The 15,061-nt window shown below is 40.3% G+C and overlaps 1 non-coding gene across 1 annotated transcript; it reads right to left on the bottom strand.

Annotated features, from left to right (window-relative positions):
• Positions 1-14,700: 14,700 nt before the first annotated feature.
• Positions 14,701-14,807, bottom strand: LOC133787682 (small nucleolar RNA R71). The gene has a single exon (XR_009872686.1). It is a non-coding gene; the product is annotated as a small nucleolar RNA R71 (small nucleolar RNA).
• Positions 14,808-15,061: the final 254 nt, after the last annotated feature.

Consider the following 15,061-nt stretch of genomic DNA (forward strand, 5'->3'; position numbering starts at 1 on the left):
AGCTCTTACATGTTTAGTAACACGTTTTTAAAATGTTGACTTGATTAGCGAGTCTTGCACCTTTATAAGTACACAGTGTAACAATCTTGGCTATCCAGGGCGTTACGGCTTGATATCAGAGCGTCCTAGGTTTAAGGGTTCCTGAAGACAGCCTGGATATGTACATTCGCTGCTGGAGACAAGCTCAAGTCAGGGTTTGGTAATGTGTATATGTGTGTTTATGTGCTTATGTGCCTGAGATGAGCTATGCATGTCTGTATTCATTGAATTTCTAGGAAGCATGAGATACTAATAGGGCCTGGCCCTTGGCTGTTGTGTGAAAATATGGAGGCATGCTTATTAACATTGCCGTGCATGTAAATGAGTATATGGATGATTAATTATTTATGGTGCATGGATGCTTATATGTGTTGGTTACCTGTGGTTGATTATGCTCTATTCATGGGTTTTGGAGAAGATTTTACCCTGTCACCATGGTCTGACCGCCGAGTCGTTATTTGCAGATTGACTTGGACAGTTGTGCGTTCGAGAAAATCTGCACGACTAGCTGACACTAGGTCCGGGACCGGTAGTGATGATCAGGGCCAGACTCCTCCGCCAGTCCCTGAGAACTGGCAGCAGTTAATGGCAGAGATGCAGGCCCGATTACTAAGCCAGGATAAGCATATTCGTATTCTGCGACAGCAGGCTCCATTAGGGAGTGCTGCCCCTAGAGTACCATCTGCAGTGGTACCAGTTGTGCAGCCTGGGGAGGTTGTTAACAAGTGGGAACCGTTATATGAGCGGTTCAGGAAGCAGTAACCCCCAATCTTTGAGGGTGGACCGGATCCGTTGAAAGCCGAGCAGTGGCTAACCATGATTACAATAATTCTGGATTTCATGAGAATTGAGGGACAGGATAGAGTGGTCTGTGCCACTTATATGTTGAGGGAGGATGCCCGCATTTGGTGGGAAGTGGCATCGCAGACTAGAGATGTTGCCACTTTGACTTGGGAAGGTTGCAAGGATTTGTTTGGCCAGAAGTACTACAATGTTGCTGTTAGGGCAGCAAAGGTCAATGAGTTTGTGGGTTTGGTACAGGGCAGTATGACTGTTACTGAGTATGCCCTGAAATTTGATAGGCTCGCGAAGTTTGAACCAGATCTTGTGCCTACTGATGCTGCTAGGCAAGACTGTTTTATCAGGGGGCTTAATGCTATGATAGCCCAGGATGTCAGGATCACAACGGTACCTAGAGGAACAACTTATGCCCAGGCCATTGAGAGGGCTCTTACCGCTGAGGAAGCGGAGAACAAGATATGGAAGGAGAGCGCGGTAAGGCGTGAGGGCCGCAGGGCGGTGCCTCCTTAATTGGGGGCAGGTAGGGGCGGAGGCCCCAGTGACTTCAAGAGGAAGATTCCTGACACTTCGGCTGCTCCTGGTTCTGATAGGAGGGGTCAGGGTGGTCAGGGTGGCCGCAGGGTGGCGGTGAGGCATGGCGGACTTACCCGGAGTGCCCAAGGTGTAGAAGACGCCATCTGGGCGAGTGTCGGGCCAAGGCATGTTTTGTGTGTGGGGCAGTGGGGCATCTCAGGAAAGACTGCCCAGTGATGAAAAAAGGTGAAGCGGGAAAGGTGGATAGCTTGACTCCAGCTCGAGTATTCACCTTGACTCAGGCAGAGGCTGAGGCTAGTCCCTCAGTAGTGACAGGTCAACTTTCTAGTGCTGGCTTTCCTTTTACAGTATTGATTGATTCTGGTGCTATACATTCTTTTGTTTCTAGTAGAGTGATTGATAGACTGTGTAGACCTAGTGAGTATCGGACCCCAGGGTTTGGGACTCTGTTGCTTACAGGGGAACTGGTAGTCTCTAGGAGATGGGTTAGGGCACTGCCAGTGATGGTTGATAGCAGGGAACTCTAAGTGGATTTGATTGAGTTGGATTTAGAGGATTTTGATATGATCTTGGGAATGGACTGGTTGGCCAGATATGGGGCTACGATTGACTGCAGGAAGAAGATGGTGACTTTTGAGCCTGAGGGCGAGGACCCTTTTGTCTTTTTGGGTGCGGTGTTTGGACCCCGCATGCCCATGATTTCAGCATTGAGAGCCAGAGACTTGTTGAAGGGGGGATGCACAGGCTTTCTGGCTAGTGTAGTGGATACTGCTAGAGTTATGCCGGCAGGGCCGGGAGAGACCAGATTGGTATGTGAGTTCTTGGATGTCTTCCCTGAGGATTTACCAGGGTTTCCACCGCGTAGGGAGATACAGTTTGAGATTAAGTTGGCACTGGGGACAGAACCAGTATCAAGGACACCGTACAGGATGGCACCAGCAGAACTGAAAGAGTTGAAGATACAGTTGCAAGAACTTCTGGATTTGGGGTTTATCAGGCCTAGCTACTCTCCATGGGGCGCTCCAGTGTTGTTTGTTAAGAAGAAGGACGGGACTCTGAGGATGTGCATCGATTATAGAGAATTGAACAAGTTAACTATTAAGAATAAGTACCCTCTGCCAAGGATTGATGACTTGTTCGATCAGCTGCAAGGTAAGACGGTGTTCTCAAAGATTGATCTTCGATCTGGTTATCACCAGCTGAGGATCAAAGATGAGGATATACCGAAGACGGCTTTTCGGACGTGTTATGGGCATTATGAATTCTTAGTCATGTCTTTTGGTCTGACCAATGCCCCAGAAGCTTTTATGGATCTGATGAACAGGGTGTTCAAGGACTTTTTGGATCAGTTCGTCATTGTCTTCATCGACGACATCTTGGTATACTCCAGTTGAGAGGCAGAACATGAGCAGCATCTCCGACAGGTTTTGCAGAGGTTAAGGGAGCATCAGTTGTAAGCAAAGTTTAAGAAGTGTGAGTTCTGGCTACCAGAGGTGACCTTTCTTCGACATATAGTTGGGGCAGAAGGGATTAAGGTGGATCCGTCCAAGATAGAAGCAGTTAGAGATTGGCCGAGGCCGAGGAATGCAACGGAGGTCCGGAGTTTCCTTGGGTTGGCTAGTTACTACAGGTGATTTGTAGAGGGGTTCTCGAAGATTTCTTCACCAATGACAGAGTTAACAAGAAAGAATCAGAAGTTCATCTGGTCAGAGAAGTGTGAGAACAGCTTTCAGGAGTTGAAGCGACGACTTATTTCTGCGCCTGTGTTGAGTATTCCTTCGGAGGAAGGGAAGTTCGTGGTTTACTGTGATGCATCGAGGTTGGGATTAGGCTGTGTGCTGATGCAGAATGAGAAAGTTATAGCCTATGCTTCTCGACAGCTAAAGGAGTATGAGCAGAGGTACCCGACTCATGATTTTTAGTTAGCGGCAGTGGTGTTCGCACTGAAGATATGGCGTCATTATCTGTATGGAGAGAAGTGCGAGATCTACACTGACCATAAGAGTCTGAAGTATTTCTTCACTTAGAAGGATCTGAATATGAGACAGAGGCGTTGGTTGGAGTTGGTTAAGGATTATGATTGTGATATCCTTTACCACCCTGGGAAATCCAACGTGGTGGCGGATGCGTTGAGCCAGATGGGCCCAGGACAGTTGTATAGTTCTACTAAGATCTCGAGAGAATTGGCTGACGAGATGGCCAGGGCAATGATAGAACTAGTGGTGGGCCAGTTAACCAATATCACTTTGCAGTCGACCCTGTTAGAGCGGGTCAAGGATGGTTAGTTGACAGATGTGTAGTTACAGGACACTAGGCAGCAGGTTTTAGCGGGGAAAGCTAAGGATTATTCTGTTTCTGAGACGGGTTTGCTCCAGTATCAAGGACGGATATGTGTTTCGGCAGATCAGGGAATTAGGCGTGAGATATTGGATGAATCTCACACTACGCCCTACTCACTTCATCCGGGTACCACGAAGATGTATCAGGATCTACGGACATTGTATTGGTGGCCCGGGATGAAGAAGGATGTAGTTGAGTATGTATCTAGATGTTTGACATGTCAGTAGGTTAAGGCTGAGCATCAGCGACCAGCGGGGTTGCTTCAGCCTTTGGGCATCCCAAAATGGAAGTGGGAGGATATTACGATGGATTTCGTGGGAGGATTACCCAGGACAGTAGGACTTCATGACTCGGTGTGGGTGATAGTGGATAGATACACCAAGTCAGCTCATTTTCTACCAGTGAGGTCAACTTATACTGTGGACCAGTATGCAGGGCTGTATGTGAGGGAGATAGTTCGTCTCCATGGGGTTCCAAAGTCTATTGTATCTTATCGAGTCCCTATCTTTACCTCTAAGTTCTGGGGAGCTCTGCAGAGAGCCATGGGGACTCTGTTGAAGTTTAGAACAACTTTTCATCCTCAAACTGATGGACAGTCTGAGAGGACGATTCAGGTATTGGAGGACATGCTTAGAGCATGTGTGATTGACTTCGAGGGTTCGTGGAGTAAGTATCTTTCATTGATTGAGTTTTCATATAACAACAGTTATCAGTCCACGATTGGATTGGCCCCTTATGAAATGTTATATGGAAGGTATTTGGGTGAGAGAAGGTATTTGGGACCAGATATGGTTCAGAAGACTAATGAGGCCATTGAAAAGATTCGAGCTAGGATGCTTGCCTCGCAGAGTAGAAAGAAAAGCTACACCGACCCTAAGCATAGGAACGTGGTGTTCCAGGTTGGGGACCACGTGTTTCTGCGAGTTTCACCGTTGAGGGGTGTGAGGAGATTTGGAGTGAAGGGCAAGCTGAGCCCTCGGTTTGTTGGACCCTTTGAGATTCTAGAGAGGGTCGGGCAAGTGGCCTATAGGCTGGCCATGCCACCGTCTTTATCAGGAGTTCATAACGTGTTTCATGTCTCTGTGTTGAGGAAGTATGTTTCAGATACAACACATGTGTTGAGGTATGAGGACTTGGAGCTGCAGACAGACTTGTCCCACGAGGAGAGACCAGTTCAGATCTTGGATCGGAAGGAAAAACATTTGCAGAATAAGATGATTGCTTAGTGAAAGTGTTGTGGAGGAATAACAAGGTTGAAGAAGCGACCTGGGAGCTAGAGACGGCGATGCGGGATCAGTATCTCGAGCTATTCAAGTAAATTTTGAGGACGAAATTCTCAGTAGGAGGGGATAGTTGTAACGACCCAAAATCTCTAATAAGGCTTAAGGGCCTTGATTAGTGTGCCAGGAGGGCATTAATGGAATAATTGTGATTTAAATGAGTAATTATATGTTTAGCAATGCTTATATAATAATTGATGATATTATGTGTTAATGTGATCTGAAATAAATATGTGGTATATGTGAGAACCACATTATTATGTGGACATGTTCGCAGAGCACGACTCGAGACGATTCTAGGGTCAAATAGCGGGGAGAGTCACAATAGGGCTTCAGATATGACTTTGGATAAGTCGGGGGTATTTTTAGATAGCGGGTAGTGATTTGGGCTATCGGGGCATGAAAATAAATATATGGAGATATATTTGAGGTTAGGATGTTTAGGCGGGAATATTGGAGGATTTTACCATTTTGGCCTCGGGGACGGTTCCGGCACCCCGAGCCTCGGGATTAACTTAATGAGTGAGATAGACATAAGGAAGCCTTTAGAAAACACAAACCGACTAAACACCTTTACCTCAGCTCTTACTTACGCTCAAGGAAAACAAAGGGAAAAAAACACTCAAAATTAAGGGGAAGAAGCTGGAATTTCTGAGATTTATGGTGAGGATTTGGAGGTTTAGCTCAGGAGAAAATCAAGGGACTAAAACAGGGATTAAGGTAAGCATCTAATTTTCTTTTCTGTGGTTGAATTCTGAGTTCTAGCTGGGTTTTGGTTAAGTGTTGAAGCAAGTATAGTTTTGATGTCTTAAGGCAGGATTAAGAAGGAAACTTGGAGATTTAGCTTGGCTTTGGCTTGGTGAGGTGATTCAGCAGAAGAGGTAAGTTTCAACTCATGGTTTAGAGGTTTTAAATTGGGTTTGAATGGATGGTTTGAGTGTTTATAGCTCTTGAGTTTCAGAAATTGAAAAGAGAAGATTAGTGTGTATTGGGTTGAGTTTTCTGTGGTATTAAGCTGTTTGAGTCATGTTAAAGGTGTTGGGTTTGTTGGGTGTTTAAGTAGGGAGTTTAAAGGTGGTTGTGGCTGAGGTTTTAAGCTTTGAAATGGTGTAAATCTGGGTTCGAAGGGGAGGGTTGCGGCTCTGTTCTAGAGCGCTGCGGCCCTAGGATGAAAAAGAGCCAAGAAGGCTCGGCCATGGGAGGGCGCCGCGGCGCCCAAGGCAAGGGCCGCGGCACGTGTGTGGTTCAGCATGGGTGTTGGTTCTGTTTTGGGGAAGGGCCGCGGCTAGGCTTCAGGGGCCGCAGCCCTTGGTTGTACACATGAGTCTTTGAGGGATTTAGGCACGGGGAAGTGGTCTAGTGTGCTCAGGATTGGTTTCACCACTGTTCTTGGTGGAATTTGGATTCCCGGGCGTTAGTTTTATAACTGAAAACCTAAATTTGAGTATTAATGGAACCCTGCACTTTGGTTTTGACTAGGTGATAAAGGCTTAGGCTCGGGAACGGATCGTGCTTGAGAGACGTTGCTCGTAATTCAATAACTGCACAGACTAAAGGTAAGAAAACAACACCTGGTTGAATATATGTGACGGGACTAAGGGCTCCCTATTGTACATGCTTGAAAAGATGGTATTATGCCATGCAAGCCATTTGGTGAACCAACGGCCTAAGGGTGCCAAGGGTTTCACTAGCGCACAGGGTGCGGCTCGGCCACTGGTAGCCAAGGACAGCTTATTATGCACTGAGCTCGGTTTAAGCGGCCCGAAGTCAGTGGGTTAAACAGAGGGTGCGGCATAAGTCGTCGGCCCTGAATAATATGCGATATGAGTATTATATGTGATAGAATGTATCTTGAAATGGATTGTTTATGCTGAATATCTGTCGAGGATTATCTTATGGGAATACATGCACATTGAACTATTTGTCTGTTATTATTGTTTGAGTTGTTTATGATGTTTTCTTGCTGGGTCTTGGCTCACAGGTGCTACGTGGTGCAGGTAAAGGCAAGGGCAAGTTAGATCAGCCCTGATTGGAGAGCTCAGCGAGCAGAATGTACATAGCCAGGTGCTCGGCCGCCTCGGTTGAGGTCTAGGCAAGGACGTGGAACCTGAAGACTGTCTGTTTTGCCTTAGTATGGCTAGTGGATACTCATGTACTTTTGGGAGTCTGTAAACTTATTCTAACTTTGCTTTTGTATGGGATCCCATGTTTACTACAGTTTAAATATATGAAGTGAGTCTTTTGAAACTAAAACCTTTTAAACCCTAACTCTTACATGTTTAGTAACACATTTTTAAAATGTTGACTTGATTAGCGAGTCTTGCACCTTTATAAGTACACAGTGTAACGGTCTTGGCTATCGAGGGCGTTACAACTTTCACTTGTCCCTTTGGCACTTTTGCTTTCCGGCATATGCCATTTGGCTTGTGTAATGCACCAGCTACTTTCCAAAGATGCATGATGAGCATCTTTAGTGACATGATAGAAAAATCAATTGAAGTATTCATGGATGACCTAACCATTTTTGGAAACTCTTTTGAGACATGTCTTCTTCATCTTGAAGCTGTTTTAAAACGATGCATTGAGAAAGGACTTGTACTCAATTGGGAGAAATGTCACTTCATGGTATCTTCTGGCATAGTCTTAGGCCACATTGTTTCTAAAAAAGTAATTAAGGTTGATCACTCCAAAGTCGACCTTATCTCCAACCTACCGACTCCTAAGACGTTAGGTCATTTCTTGGTCATGCTGGTTTTTGTAGGAGGTTCATACAAAAAATTTCCATGATTGCCCGTCCGCTAAGCAACCTCCTAGCCAAAGATGCTACTTTTGAATGGACACCTAATTGAGAGGAATTATTCCGAACGCTTGTCAATTCACTCACTTCCGCTCCCATCATTTAGTCACCCGATTGGAGTCTTCCTTTCGAGATCATGTGTGATGCCAGGAACTTCGCTGTGGGGGTTGGGTTAGGACAACGAAGGGAGGGAACACCCTTTTTTGTCTATTATGCAAGTCAAGCTCTCAATAGTGCTCAAATGAACTATTCCACTACTGAAAAAGAGTTGCTTGCCGTTGTCTTTGCTCTTGACAAATTCCGCTCTTATTTGATTGGATCACCTATTATGATCTTCACAGATCACTCTGCCCTTAAGTATCTCCTTTCCAAAAAGGATGCTAAGGCGCGATTAATACAGCGGATCCTTCTCCTGCAAGAATTTGCCACAACGATCAAAGACAAGAAAGGTGTTGAAAATGTCATCGCGGACCACTTGTCCCGACTTGAATTCAGTGATCCCGCTGATGGTCCACCTATTCATGATGATTTCCCAGATGAACAATTGCTTTATGTTGCTAAGTTGCCGTGGTACGCTCACATTGCAAACTACTTAGTAACAGGTGAACTCCCATCTTAATGGAGTTCACAAGACAAACGCAAATTTCTGGTCGAGGTGCGCAATTTCTTTTGGGATGACCCATACTTATTCAAGTATTTACCCGACCAAATCATGCAAAGATGCATCCACGACGATGAGGTGTCTAGTGTGCTTAATTTTTGCCACAATGATGCTTGTGGTGGTCACTTTTCTGTGAAGAAAACTGCTGCAAAAAATCTTACAATGAGGCCTTTACTGGCCCACTTTGTTCAAAGACACCAATAATTTCTGTCGTTCGTGTGTAAGGTGACAAAATTTAGGATCCTTATCCCGTCGGCACATGATGCCTTGAACCCAATTCTTGCTATCGAAATATTTGATTGTTGGGGGATAGACTTTATGGGACCATTTCCACCTTCTTTTCACTACCTTTACATTCTTCTCGCTGTGGATTATGTTTCTAAATGGGTCGAGGTTGTACCATGTCGAACCAATGATAACGCTACAGTTGTCAAATTCTTGAAAGAAAATGTGTTATCAAGGTTCGGTACCCCTCGCGCTATCATCAGTGATCAAGGCACTCATTTTTGCAACAGATCCTTTGAGGCTCTTATGCGCGAGTACGGTGTACGTCATAAAGTTGCAAATGCCTATCATCCATAGACTAATGGTCAAGCTGAGTTAGCCAATAGGGAGATAAAACACATTCTGGAAAAGACAGTAAATCCTGACCGCAAAGATTGGTCTACACGTCTTCTAGACGCTCTTTGGGCTTACCGCACTGCTTTCAAATCCCCTCTTGGGATGTCTCCCTATCGGCTTGTCTTTGGAAAAGCCTGTCATTTACCTGTCGAGCTCAAGCATAAAGCGTATTGGGCTATCAAAGCCCTGAACTTTGATATGAATGCCGCAGGTATCAATCGCAAATTCCAGTTGTCCGAAATTGAGGAGTTGAGAAACGATGCATATGACAATTCAAGGATTTATAAAGAAAAATTGAAAATCGCTCACGATAAATAAATCATGCGAAAATACTTTGAGCAAAATCAGAAAGTGCATTTGTACGATTCTTGCTTGCACTTTCATCCCGGTAAACTGCGATCGTGATGGACTGGTCCATTTGTAGTGAAGCAAGTGTTTCCCAACGGTTCGGTGAAGGTCGAGGACCCAACCGATGGGAGAATTTTTTGCGTCAATGGCCAAAGAATGAAGCATTACATTGAGAGTGTGAGTCATGTTGAAGAGGTCTTTCTTAAGGACCCAATCTATACACTCTGAAATTCTAAATGGTTTGTTGTTTTTCTTTTTATTTTTATTTTTCAATATCTTTATTTTTTTGTCTTTCTTTTATTTTTGTATATTTTTCATTTTTGTATTTTGTTTTGGGGTATTGTTACCAGGCTATTTCGCTCTCACCTCATGGACATGGTCATCATCCAGGTGTTCTCTTTCCTTACCTTTTCATTGCTTATTCATTTTGACATTGAGGACACTGTCTGATTTTTGGTTGGGGGTGGTGAGCATGCACTGGCTTTCATTTGGAAAATCTTATTGTTACGTCATTAGCATTCATTTGGAAAAAATTATTGTCTTGTTGAATTTTTAAGTCAAATTTTCTCAAAATTATCCAAGCATGAGTATAACTTGTTGGTTTGAGTCAATTTTTATTATGTTTAGCTATTAAGAAGTGATTTTCAGAGTTCTTTTGTGCACTTTCCAAACATGTGATAAATTCGTTGTTAACACAAATAGTTGAGAGAAATTATAAGTTTAAAGTTTTTTTTTTCATTTCTTGGTGAGTTATGAGAGTTGAGAAAACAACTTTTTGAACTTTTATTGATCATTTGAGTTGGTAAAGTCACATCTTTGGAATTTAAAACATGACATTTACTAGAGGGATGTTTTTCATTTAAGAAAAGTCTTTGTAATAAATTTGTGTTCTATTTATTGTATTGTATTTGTAATTTCCTTTTTATTTTTTTGTTGTCTCTTGTCAAAAAAATAATGAAAAAAAATAAAAAAAGAAGAAGAAAACAAAAGAAAAAGAAAAAAAATAATAATAGATAAATGAAAACGAAAAAAATGAAAAAAAGAGAACAAGAGAAACACTTCCTTCTATTATTTTGTAGTTGCTGAAAAAAAAACATATATATATTTCTATTACAATTATTTTGTGTAATTGTATTAAAAAAAATTATTATCATTATAGTTCACTTTCTTATTTATCATTGTTAGTTAGTTGTCATTTTGTTCTTGGAGTCTTCTCATGTAAATCCCAAATGTTGTTTGTCATTTGAATTCCAATAAGTTGATTTGCCTATCTTGTGATCAATATTTGTTAAAATTGCTTGTCCTAAAAAGCTAATCTTTTCTCATTTGAGCATAAACTGTTACATTTCCAACTCCAAGAGTGTAATCCTTCCCATACAAATACTTTCAATGCCCGTGAGGAATTTGGAGTTGAGATCTTTATACTTTTAAGATTTTTCGATACTATTTGTGTTATGACTTACGATAAAATGAATATGGTTTGGTGCACAAACACACAACTCTGAAATCGCAACTAAAGTAGCTTAGATAGTAATTTCTGACTTGCTGATACTTCAAAAATGCTTGGATGATTTTGCTTGGTTTGACTTGATTATTCAACTTCATCATTTTATTTTTCGCTTGAATTGCTGGGGACTAGCAATAAGCTAGTTGGGGGTTGTGATTAGTGCTCAAAAATGCAAAGTTATTGGTTTTAAAGTGTAAAATAAATTAAGTTTTAATAAATATTTTCATGAATTTATTATAATATTTTTTTAATTGAAAAAATTAATTTTAATGTAATTTATGTTTAATTTTCAGGAAATAATTTGCACTTGGACATTAATAAAAAGAGACAAAAAAAATAGCTAAGTCTGAAAAGGAAAATGAAGAAATTGAATTTTTGAGGAACTTGGCCCAGTCCCGAAGGCACAAATTGAAGACCCAATCCCCTATCTTCCCCTCTCCCAGCGCCAGGTGGTGCACCTGCATTGCGCCACGCGTCCGCACCTGGCCAGCAGCTCCACTTGTCTCGCGCCACCTGCCCGCATCCTCTCCTCCAAAGCAATGTGACCAGCTCGTTCCCAGTAGCCCATCGCCTCACCAAATAGCTCCTGCCAAAGACCCCAGCAAGCCCAAGTTTCCTTCAGTCGCCTAAGCTTCAGCTTCTCCAACGTGACTGCCAGGCCCAGTTCGACCCAAAGGCCCAGCGTCTCCTCCAAGTCCAACAGCCTCTCATGCCCATCACCCCAATGTTATCCTCAAGGCCCAATTCAGCTCAGCAGCCCACCTACGTGTCACCTCCTCATTGGCTGGAATGGGTCAAAACCCACCTCTACCACCAGCCACCTTCAACGCATATTTTTGTGGGTATTGGGCCTTGCAAAATTGTTATTTTGAGCTTTAAATCTCATCTTTTTTGGTGTCTTTGAAAAAGAACATTTTGACCATACACCAAAATAGCTAGGGTAATATTAATAATAAGATTTGATTTTTCAAAATCATATTTTATTATTAATATTTCAAATTTATTTTGTAAACCCCATTTTGCTGTTTAATTTCTTTTTAGTCCTTTTCTCCTTCTATAAATAGGGACTCTTTCTTCACAATATGTATGCAATTTTAGATTAAAGAAACCATAGCAAAATTTCTACTCACTTTCTTCTCATATTTTCTTCTTAGAATTTTCTGAGAATCATGAGCATAATGGCCTAATCTTCCTAGGAAGGTTAGGGATGATTCCATATGCTAGTGATGTTATTTTGCTACTTTGATTTACTATGTTCTTAATGTAAATTTTTTGAGTTATTTATGTTCTTTCATCTCCATCTTTATTTTGTTATCTTTATTTTCTTATGCTAATAGTATATAGGATTAGTCATGCTCTTTCTATGTACTTCTAATTAGTAAAAGTAATATTGATACCTAATTTTATGTCTAATCTTCTATTACATTATTGCCTTTGGGTATTTTGTCATTTTTAGATTTTTCATAAGATTAACATTGTACTTTTAAAGTAAAGAACTTTATAACTCAAATGAACTTTTTTTAGAAAAGAATATGGACTTTAATGTTAGATTTTCCAAGTAAATGTTGGGATGTGAACTATTTACTTGTGTATTTTTGTAAATCAAGTAACCAAGTAACTAAACAAGTATATGGATGATTCTTGAAACCTTTCCTTTTCTCAGACTCTTGATTACATCTTAACTTTATTTCACTTATCTCATTTTATCACTTTATCAAAAAGACAATACCAAAATCTCAAACCTCTTTTCATTTACAATTTTATTTATTTCTTGTTACTAACTTTTTGTGTTATTTTGTACTAATCTTTTATTTTAGGTTACCTCTTTGTGGATCGACCGTCCGATCTTACTACAACTACCGCTTAGTGGTAGTCATATTTTGGGCGTTAAACAACAATTTAATTGTGTTTTATTTGTGAATCAAAACCCAAATAAATGAGCCAAGAATATAGGTGATTCTTGAAACCTTATATCTTTTGTTATTGAATTTTTCTACAAATTTTATTTGCTTTAATTTTATTATCAATATTTTCTCAAAAACCACCAACGATTTTTTTGTGTGCTTAAAGTTCTACTAATCATGTTTTGATTAAGATATCTCCCTGTGGACACGACAACCCATACTATACTACAATAACCGCTTTGTGAAGACAAGTTTGGGCGTAATCAAATTTTTGCACTGTTGCCGGAGAGATAGATATCAAAAGTTTAGTGGAATACACGGCCAAGAGGTAAGTCATTTTAGTTTTATTATTTGCTTTCTTTGTATGTGTATATAATATTGGTGTTACCACATTATTTTATTATTAGTATTATCTTGTATATGTTTGAATCATTTACGAAAAAAATAAAAATAAAATATTGTTAGCTAGTAATTTTGTTTATTTTAAATCTTTATTCTTTTAATGCCTTTTACTTATATATATATATTATTATATTAGTGATTATTTTTTTTCCTTTCCTATTATAGCTCATTGTTATTAGTGTTGCGTATGAGACTAATTTATTTTTCTCTTCTTACCGTATTGGTTTCATTATATATATAAAAAAAAAATTAGTCATTAATTTTCTTTATTTGTTATTTTTCTTTTTAGTATTAAATTCTTTTTAATTGATTGCTTCCAAATTATCATCCATTGTTAATATTATAACTATGTCATTTAATTCTTTTGTTTCTAATTTCACTTTTTAGCTTTAAATTTATAGATTTCAAATTTTTAGATAATAACTTATGTCTCATAACTTGTATAACATTAGAATTTAGATTAGCTTTAATTTAGGTTCTTCCTCTTTAATTCATAAAAAAAAATTGTTCATAAAATTTTAGCATAAAACTTTATAGTATTGGGAACAATAGTGTAATGCTACAAGTGGTAAAAACTGAGAGTATTCTGTCTAGAAAGATTGGCTTTAAAGGTTTGTGATAGAGTACCCTCTACACTTTCCTGTGAACCTTGGTTCTGTCTAGGAAAGTGTGGTACGAAGTGGTACCTTGGCAACTTTCCCAATCGGCCTGGGAATATTTTTTGTGTATGCCCTTGTATTATTACATTTTTTAACTTGTTACTATTAAAAAAACCAAGCTTGTTCTTTCAAAATAAGTAAATTATTGTACTTATTGGTCATTTCGTTGAAAATATTTGAAATGTGATTTTTCATACTCATCTAGTAACCTCAGGAGTTCTCGTGAGGCATGTGAGACCATTTCAAATTCTCCAAATTTACCAAGGAACAATTTTAACAAAAACAATCTTCTTTTTGAAAGTGGATGAATCGTCATAGAGATGAGCTAGGGAGATTCGTAAGGAGACCCGACACCCTTAGTGACAACTCTTCCGATACATCCAACATTTCCTCTCCCACCTCAACAATTGCTCATAATCCTTTTGCAATGGCTCATCATGAGGAAATTCAGCAGAGAAGTCTAAATGACTATCTGCATCCTACTCATACTTCTACCTCTTCTTGTATCATCTTTCCACCTAATATGCGTAACTTTGAATTTAAACTTGGCATGATTCAACTCTTGCCAAATTTCCATGGTTTAGAAAATGAAAATCCTTATGTGCATATTAGGGAATTTGAGGAGGTAGTAGCCACTTTCTATAACCAAGCTAATATCACGGATATTGTGCGATTGAAGTTTTTTCCCTTCTCTTTGAAGGATAAGGCTAAAAGCTGGTTATACTCTCTAAGACCAAGGTATATTGGAACATGGGATGAAATGACATCGTCATTCTTTCACAAATACTTCCCTAACCACAAGACCAATGGTTTAAAAAGGCAAATTTCTACCTTTTCCCAAAAGACAATGAAACCCTCTATCAAGTCTGGGAAATGTTTAAAGAACTATTGACTCTTTGTCCCCACCATGGCTATGAAAAATGGCGCCTAGTTAGCTATTTCTATGAAGGCCTCACAATTCGTGAACACACTACTACAAAAAAGGGCAATTGTGTCAGTAAAACGCGTCAGTCAACGCAGTTGACTGACACTGTTAACCAAGAATTAGCATTTGTGGCAGTTGGACACTGCCACAAATGATGGTCCAATTGCATCATAACGTACACTGACGCCGTTTAATGGGACCGTTTGTGTCAGTGGGGCACTGATGCAAACGGTCCGTTAATGG

The sequence above is a fragment of the Humulus lupulus genome, chromosome 6, assembly GCF_963169125.1.
Source record: "Humulus lupulus chromosome 6, drHumLupu1.1, whole genome shotgun sequence".
In the NCBI taxonomy this organism is placed as follows: domain Eukaryota; kingdom Viridiplantae; phylum Streptophyta; class Magnoliopsida; order Rosales; family Cannabaceae; genus Humulus; species Humulus lupulus.